We start from the raw sequence: 9,946 nt of genomic DNA, 5'->3' as shown, positions 1-9,946 counted from the left end.
AAATATTTATCTTTAACTAGATGATACAATTTTTCGAGAAGTCATTTCCCATATGTAAGTGAAAATTCATTCAAGTATACAAACTTATGTAATTTTGGATTACTGTATTATTAATGCTGCTCATTTCTTTACGATTTACTTAATGCTCTGAACATAACATTTCTGAAGATTCCAAATGCGTATTAGTTAAACCTCACTTTTAATCATAAACAATGAATCGAACTTAAATTTTCACATTAATTAACTCTGTTTATGAAAAAAGCCATCTAAAGCTATTGAACCTTACAATGAAAAAAAGATCATTGTAAACATTTTACACAACAAATAATTGAAATTTACCAATAAAAATATTTTCTGCCGTTTATTTTTCGAAAACTAATTCCATTTTTAGTACTTTGTACAGAAAGTAATTTTTTCATGAGAGCAGCCATATTGAATTAGCGCAAAGCTCGACAACGAACTAGCTAGCACTCCGAGCTTACCAATTTCGCTAAACATGACGTCACATAGCTCTAAAGTAAACGCCAATGAGTGTGGCACTCGGACGAAAGTATACAGGCTGAGCGTGCTGATAGTAAAATTAGCTCAGAAGTAAACGCACCCATAGCAAGGCCACTTGATCGCTTCGCTAGTAGCGAAGCGATCAAGTGGCCTTGGTCATAGTAACACGAGTGAGTTCGATGACGTCAGTTCGAGTACAACACGAAAAACTCGAGACTAAGGGCCCTGACCACCTTTTGGCATCCCTCTTGGCAGATCGTCCACGTGTTCTCTTGCCTTTTCTCGTCAGTTCTACAATCCTTAACTAGAGTGTCGTTAAAACCGAAAACGGCCGGCGACGGGTAGGTTTCCCTCGGACGTGACATTTTACTTAGAACACCGAGGATTAGAAAACAATATTTTAATAAATAAATCAAGAGTTGTGGATTTGAGTCCCATTCTGGACAATTATTTTCTTTCGGAATATTCTAAATTTAAAATTAATTTAATTCTAATTTTTAAATTTATTAGGAGAACAGCTAAACCACCTATCTCTAGCCAAACTGATTTGTTATCTAATTAGTTATTAGGCTCAACATAGCCCAATAGATAATCTGACAGATCATTTGGTAATAGAAATGTGCTGGGTTGTTGTTTATTATGTAAATTACACAATCAATCCGCAAGAAGGAAGTGCAGCTACCCATTCTTTCACAGTTAAGAAAATATTGTGGCAATATAAATTAAAACTTTCAGTTGTATGAAATATGTTGTAAATTCCCGATCTTACAATGGTGGAAGCAATTGTTTCCAATCAAACCCCAACCACTTGTAATGTAATCTGAGTAAATTTTCTTTTTAGCGAAGTTTTACATTTAACAAATATTCTGCCAAATCCGAGAGAAAAGAATTTGTTAAAAATAAACTTTCCTTTAAAAAATGCAATTAAAATACTCGAAATATTACATCTATGACGTAAAACTCGTGACGTAACGCGTGACGCATTGCAACGACAAATTCGAATTCGTTCCATTTCGTATTGTTGCCGACGCCATCTTGGAAATTTATGCTTTCCGGAAATTGCGAGTTCTTTTTCCCTCCATTTTAACATTTTTCGTACAAATTTTAATAATGAAAACTCGCGTAACGTAGGTAACTTAATATTTTTCGATTTATATCAAAATTAAATAATTTAAATTAGATACGCTTTAAACCTAGATTTGCGGCCTGTAACCTGTAAGGTTACGGAATGCGTTTTTATAATGTTATTTATTATTACAAATATATTTTACAAAAAAAGAGGACTATTTTAGCATTTTAAAGAAAACATTTGCAATTAGTTAATATTCTGACGTAGAACTTATGACGTAACGTGTGACGCATTTATCGCACGTTCCACCGATTCGAATTCGTTCGATTTCGTATTGCCGACGCCATCTTGAAATAGAAAGTTTTCTGGAAATTGCGAGTTATTTTTCCCTCCATTTCGAGATTTTTCGTAAATGTTTAATTACATAAACCCGAATAACGCAGGCAATGTAACGTTTTTTATTTATAAGCGATCAAAATTGAATAATTGTCGATAGAATATTAAATGTAAAAGTCTTAAATTTTTACTTAAAATATTTAAGGTTGTTTCCACTTAGCATCGAATTAAATTATCAGATTATAAATGATATTCGCTTGCATATTGTCTTATATTCTTTTGAATGAAACAATAAATGTCCTGTATTAAAAAATTATTTTAATATTAAATTAATTAATTAGCTAATGAATCATCTCGATCTTTTCTATTCTTAATAATTAAATTCTTAAATTATTCTAGGAAGAAGTATCATTCTCAAATTTTATAATCCACTTTCCAAAGAGACATGGAATCATTTTAAAAACTTCTTGTGCTAAAAAAATTAACAAGAAGCAAAACAAAGGAAAGGTAAGACTTTTTTATTTTCATTCTAATTTGTTATGTATTCTGTACATTGATGCAGTAGAAAATAGTATATAAAAGTTTAGAATCCTCATTGATGAATCTAAGAATTTATTGTAGTAGAATGATGTTTGAATAATAATTTTATTCATTTATGCCATTTAGAATAATATGAATTACAATTTTACTTAGAAAAATTAATTTATTGTTAAAAAACAGAACTTTACAACTTATATATTATTTATTTAAATGATACAGATAAATTTTAAAAAACATGTTTAACACACTGCAAAAACAATCTATTCAAACTTCACACCAATGCACTTGATTGGTTAGGTACCATTGGCAAAACTCCAAATTATCTAAAATTATTAGGTAATCCTCTCAACTGTCGACAGTTATATTTCTGTCTCTATACTAACTGTTTCTATACTTTCCTGCTGACAACACATACATCTCTCGCTGTGTGATGGGCTGGTGTAGCTTGCCTGCCTTGTTGGTTGTACCCAGAGAAGATCATGTCTGCTTCTTTGTGTGGTGATGTTGACCAATGTAATCTGCTCCATCATACTATCTGTCCATTTGTTTATCACCTCCTGGAGAGTGAATTCCATCACCTATACAAGTGTGGCAGGGTTATGTGACAAAATAAAGAGACAGGTCTGGAGGATAGAACTCTCCTGAAGGAAGGGATATCTAAAGGTTGAGAGTGATTCAGACTCAGGGTCTGTGGTCTCCAACCAAACACAAAATGAAATGAACCCCAAACCTTGAAAAGCACCACAAGGACTTCTTTAAACTCTCTGTATATGCTTCAAAATGAATAATTTCAAGTCTTTTAAACAGGTCTCTGAAAACTCAACTTTATAAAGATGATTATTTGGTGATAACTCCACTAGATCTCTTTGATACTTTCTCTAACAATTGAAGGAAATACTGCAGAAGGTTGATGCTGACTCCAAGAATAGCAGTAATGGGGCAATGTATACTATACCAGTGCCAGCAGTACTTTCTGAAGTTGACTTTTGTTAATAAATTTTTCAGATAATCAACTCTACTGTATAGTGAAAAAATTTTGAATTCCTAGTTTGTTGCCCATATGACTAATGCTTTAAGAATTCTTGACCTAAGAAAGTTTATTGTAAGAAAACTTTCATTAATATAAAATAGTTTTCTGGACCTTATACTGAAATTCCCTGGTATAGAAAAAAATTGATGGAATTGGAGAATTGAATGACAGGAGTTGGGAAGTGTCAAGGATGTCCACCCAAAAGAAACTGTCTGAAAGACCTGTCAAATCAAGGAACTGACTTTAGAGTTTTTTTGAATGGGTTGATCGGATAGTTGGTTACATACTACATATTCAGAATGTTCTAGAAAGATCCCAAAAAACAAACACTGAAAGACCTATAAACAGTTTTATGATCAATACTAGGGAACTGCCAAACAGGAAGATAACAGAAATAATTCTGGGAAGTTACACGAAGGAAGAGGAAAACAGAGAGTCTCAGTTCAATGCATCCTTACCATACTGTAGTTACGGTTCTTCAGTAATTTAAAGTAAGTAATGTCATCAGACAAAAACACTGAAGGGAAAAAACATCATGGTGGAGGTGTCTCCTAGTCTGTCAATGATTTTAAAAGTTCATTCCAAGATTGAAAGGAAATTCAAAATCCTTAATGAGATCCTTAATTATTGATTGCTGGAGTGTAAATAATGGAACAAAAGTGGCATTATTTCACCTGACCTGGATGAGAAAGGAAATTCAGCAGAATCAGGGATTCAGGCAGTACAGATGTTGCTGTGAAGACTGGCATTCATTGAAGCATTCACTTTGTCGGAGTAAACAAGAATTTGTTTGTTTTGTTACTCTCTAACAAAAATAAGTTCTAAATGATTGAGATAGAGTATATTGAGATTGAGAGTAGCTAATATGCAAATAAGTAATATTTCTTTTAGCTAAATTTGGGACATTGATTAAACTCAGTTTACAGCTAAAAATTACAAAATGCAATCATATAAGAGCGTAAATTTTCAAACAGTTTATTAAAGACTTTAATAATGCAATAATACAAACTATACCAGTCAAGACAAAAAAGTCATATCACACAATCAGTTAATTCCAAAATATTTTTATTATAGAGTTATTCTTTGCATAAATTCTGAGAAGGATATAATGTATTTACCTACTTTTAATTATCTTTTGTAATTACTGTTTATGTATTATTATTGATATAATGTTAATGATTATAATTATAAAGTCTGTGTGGGTTCACACACACACATACATAGCTTTGGTGTTGTATTTATTGGATTTAGATTTTTTGAACCTTAAAATTAGATAGTGTAATGGCAAATTCTGCTAATACTCCTAAACTTTTTGCATTCACAAAGATCCATAAATCAGGCAACACTATATGAACTGTAATGCCATGCTGCGTACTTGCCTTTTAGAAAATGCTATTCATAATCTATTTAAAGATTATTTAAAAACCTATAGATTATCCATCAGTAAAACAGAGCAAATAATTGATGATTTGTGGTAGTCAACTTATAGGAGATGTTTATATTACAGTCTTAGACTTTATACTGTACCTGTGTGCCACTTAATACAAATTACAACAAATTTTTGCCCTCTTAGACATTTATTACATAAAAGCAATAAGCAAGTCAATTGCAAATTTATCCTGGATTTAAGCACATATTTCATGCTATTCCTCTTTCTTTCACTATGATTACAAGACATATGTTCAAAAGAGAGGGGCACCTGTGGATAGCCTCTTGTCTGGGGTCCTTTGTCAGATATAATATTATTGGAAAAATGATTTTATCAACTCTACCATGTATGCTTATGTGCAAAAGATATGTGGAAGATATCTTTATTATATGGAAAACAAAACCAGATATAAATGGCTTCATACAACAAATGAATGACAATCCTTATGGACTGTATTAAATTAGACCATGCCAGCAACTAAATGGTACATTTTTTTGGATCTTAAAATCAACAATAGAAATGAAAATATTCACCCAAATTTATATTACAAACCATCACACCCACCATTATTTATATCTGCAAGCTCCAATAGCCCCTGATGTATACAAAATAGCTGCTTTTAGAGCCCTGACAAAAAGACCCTTTACCCATTGTACAGATTTTACTGAAATGGCAAATGACTATAACAGTTTGAACATATTGCTATAAAACAGGTTACTATAGAAACCTTATCCAGAATTTGGCTCAAACGTACTCTGGTGGTAATGTTCAAGGCGCATATGCTAACAATGGGATAAGAGATAAAATTATAAGAACCCAAACAATATACTCTGTATCTGACTTTATTGCATGTAGACCTATTCTGGCCAAAAATATATATACAAACTATATTCTTACTTCATTTTAATGCCTTAATTAAACTGAAATGTTTATTGAATAGTCATCAGTTACTGTACTGTACTGTACATCACTTCATTATTTGATTTGACTATTTACATTCCAGGATTTTATAACTATTTTTAAATATCCAATATTATAATATACACAACAATATATCCAATGAAAAGCATTCACGCAAAAAAAACATATTATCAAGGTGTTTAATTCATAAATAAAAATGATCTGTTAAACATTTCCAGGATATTACCTCCGACCATCAGATTCCACTATTAAACAGATTAGAATAGTGTTTTTCTAGGAATATTTTTCTTTTCTTTTTATTCTTTAATAAAACAAAACAAAAAACAACAACAACAACACAACTTTAAGTGACCAACTGTACTTATATCTAAATTCACTAACTGTTTTGGAAATAAAAATCATATAGAATCTGGGTAGTGTAACCTGCAATGCATCTCTAAACTAATCAGGAGTTGCGGATTTGAGTCCCATTCTGGACAATTATTTGCTTGAACAATATCCTTCAGGATAGATAATGGACAATCTCCTTTCAGAATATTCTAAATTTAACATTAATTTAATTCTAATTTTCAAATTTATTAGGAAAACAGCTAAACCATCTATTTCTAGTCAAACTGATTTGTTATGTAATTAGTTATTAGGCTCAACATAGCCCAATAGGTAATCTGACAGATCATTTGGTAATAGAAATGTGCTGGGTTGTTGTTTATTATGTAAATTACACAATCAATCCGCAAGAAGGAAGTGCAGCTACCCATTCTTTCACAGTTAAAAAAATATTGTGGCAATATAAATTAAAACTTTCAGTTGTAGAAATATGTTGTAAATTCCCGATCTTACGATGGTAAAAGCAATTGTTTCCAATCAAACCCCAACCACTCGTAATGTAATCTGAGTAAATTTTCTGTTTAGCGAAGTTTTACATTTAACAAATATTCTGCCAAATCCGAGAGAAAAGAATTTGTTAAAAATAATCTTTCCTTTAAAAAATGCAATTAAAATACTCGAAATATTACATCTATGACGTAAAACTCGTTGACGTAACGCGTGACGCATTGCAACGACAAATTCGAATTCGTTCCATTTCGTATTGTTGCCGACGCCATCTTGGAAATTTATGCTATCCGGAAATTGCGAGTTCTTTTTCCCTCCATTTTAACATTTTTCGTACAAATTTTAATAATGAAAACTCGCGTAACGTAGGTAACATAATATTTTTCGATTTATATAAAAATTAAATAGATTAAATTAGATACGCTTTAAACCTATATTTGCGGCCTGTAACCTGTAAGGTTACGGAATGCATTTTTATAATTTTATTTATTATTACAAATATCTTAGCGATATTTTACAAAAAAGAGGACTATTTTAGCATTTTAAAGATAACATTTGCAATTAGTTAATATTCTGACGTAGAACTTATGACGTAACGTGTGACTCATTTATCGCACGTTCCACCGATTCGAATTCGTTCGATTTCGTATTGCCGACGCCATCTTGAAATAGAAAGTTTTATGGAAATTGCGAGTTATTTTTCAATCCATTTCGAGATTTTTCGTAAATGTTTAATTACAAAAACCCGAATAACGCAGGCAATGTAACGTTTTTTTATTTATAAGCGATCAAAATTGAATAATTGTCGATAGAATATTAAGTAAAAGTCTTAAATTTTACTTAAAATATTTAAGGTTGTTTCCACTTAGCATCGAATTAAATTATCAGATTATAAATGATATTCGCTTGTATATCGTCTTATATTCTTTTGAATGAAACAATAAATGTTTTATATTAGAAAATGGTTTTATTATTAAATTAATTAGTTAATCAATCATCTCGATTTTTTCTATTCTTAATATTTAAATTCTTAAATTATTCTAGAAAGAAGTATCATTCTCAAATTTTATAATCCACTTTCCAAAGAAACATGGAATCATTTTAAAAACTTCTTTGCTCAAAAAATTAACAAAGGAAAGGTAAGACTTTTTTATTTTCATTCTAATTCTGTACATTGATGCAGTAGAAAATAGTATATAAAAGTTTAGAATCCTCATTGATGAATCTAAGAATTTATTGTAGTAGAATGATGCTTGAAATGTAATGTTATTTATTCACGCATTCAATATAATACGAATTGCAATTTTAATTAAAAGTAATAAATTAGTCCTTCAAATTATATTTATTTCATATCAAGATAAATTATAAACATTTAAGAAAAACATTAGCAGAGAGTTTAAATCATAATATAATCTTGTTTTAAAATTATCAATGAGTAATTAATATGAATTTATAATGTCTACCTATTGATAACAGGATTTATTTAAAAAAATTAATTCTTAGCTTGTTATTTCAATTATCAAATAGTACATACACTTATACAGTTTTACATATACAAGTAGACTATTTAATATTGGTATTGATTAATTCCAAATCAAAACAACTTTCCTTTATCAATTCCATACTAAATTTATTATTAATTTTTGGAAATTTACCAATAATAATGTTTCCTTATTATACTGATTTTATATATCTTTTCATTCCTTCTATAATATTAATTTTAATATATTTTATTGAGAATTCTGATATTGTTATTATATTATATATAATATAATATTTAATAACAATATATATGATGTATTATTTATAATTTTTTGTGTGATTGTATAGTAAATATATTTGAATTTTATCTTGTATTATTGTGATGAAGAACAATTTCTTCCCCAATTTAAGAACCAATTATTTTATATATACAAATAAAACTTTAACTTATCAAGATTTCACTTGACGTTTGTAATATTTCCTTATTAAGAATTGTTTTATTGAATTTGGGTAATTTTTGAGAATTGGGGCAATTTAACACCATTGCTCATTTATAAAGTACATAACAACACCCAATACTGAAATGTACAGATTTACACAAATCAAATCACACTACTACACTTAATTTATTTGCATTAATTAATATCTAGAGTGCCATTTATATAACCAGAAGTTCTATGTAAGCTGTAATTAACACTCTTATTTTTGCTAAACTCAATGTTAAATTTTAGAAAATGCTACAATTTTAAATAAACCATTTCTACCTAACTTCACTGCATGTAACCGGCGTACTTCTTCTCCACTACGAAGGACTTTGCAAATGTTTTCGAACCTAATGTGGCTCTTCTTCAGGCGCTACGGAATTCCCTATATGAATTCTGTAGCGCCTGAATAAGAACTACATTAGGTTCGAAAACGTTTGCAAAGTCCTTCGTAGTGGAGAAAAAGTACGCCGGTTACAGGCTGTAAAGTTAGGTAATTTATCAACTCTGGTGTTATAATTTCTATATAGTTTAAACCATTTCTTTTAAAAGAAGTTGTTTTATTTCTCTTAGTATATGGTTTAATCTGTATTAAGACATATGAAAATGATGCTTAACTATTGATAGAATTTTAATGTTTGCTTACATTAAAATTCATTAAAAATAGCTGTTTTTTCAACTCTTCTATGTAACTCTTGAATACAGTGATGATTCTGAGATTTTATTTTTTACATGTTTAATAGATTTAACTGATTGTGAGCACTTAAAGCCAGGAGTTGTGTGACATCATTTAGGCTTCTGACATACCAATAGAGCAGCTATGTGACATGTATGTATGAAAATTACTTCGTGGATAAGCAACTCAATGGTAAGTGGCTGGAAGTGATTATATTTATTTGAAATCATTACTATATTTATTCATATTTCAGAATCAATTTTAAATAATGTTCTTTTTTAATTGTTCAGGTTATCTGCTCCACACACCTTCTTTTAGAAAATGTTGATATTGAACTTTGTCACTGCAATCTTTTAACAAACATTTCCATTATGACAAAGAGCATGCAACATTTTCTTCTATAAATGGTCAGTGAACTACTTTACTTTACTTTTATATTCCCGGGACCATTTTAATTTTAAATTTTGTAAAAATTGGCATTCAGAGTTTGATTTGTCTTGATGTTCATTTTGGATTAATTAGCCCTATGTTAATTAAGCACAATAAAATTAGGTTCAAATTTTCTTTATCATATATAATGTAATAGAGATAGCTGTAAAAGCAGATTATAAATTATGAATTATTGTAAAATTTATATTTTAAATAA

General features: G+C 29.7%; 1 long non-coding RNA gene across 1 annotated transcript; it reads left to right on the top strand.

The window, feature by feature from the left end:
• The first annotated feature begins 7,038 nt into the window (after positions 1-7,038).
• Positions 7,039-9,946, top strand: LOC111632800. The gene is made up of 4 exons (XR_002757929.1): positions 7,039-7,423; positions 7,705-7,799; positions 9,368-9,492; positions 9,591-9,946. It is a non-coding gene; the product is annotated as an uncharacterized LOC111632800 (long non-coding RNA).

The sequence above is a fragment of the Centruroides sculpturatus genome, unplaced genomic scaffold (genome assembly GCF_000671375.1).
Source record: "Centruroides sculpturatus isolate CEXI.00-Female unplaced genomic scaffold, Cexi_2.0 scaffold840, whole genome shotgun sequence".
Taxonomy (NCBI): domain Eukaryota; kingdom Metazoa; phylum Arthropoda; class Arachnida; order Scorpiones; family Buthidae; genus Centruroides; species Centruroides sculpturatus.
Note: the sequence above shows the minus strand (reverse complement) of the source record. Positions and strands in the feature narration are given on the sequence as shown.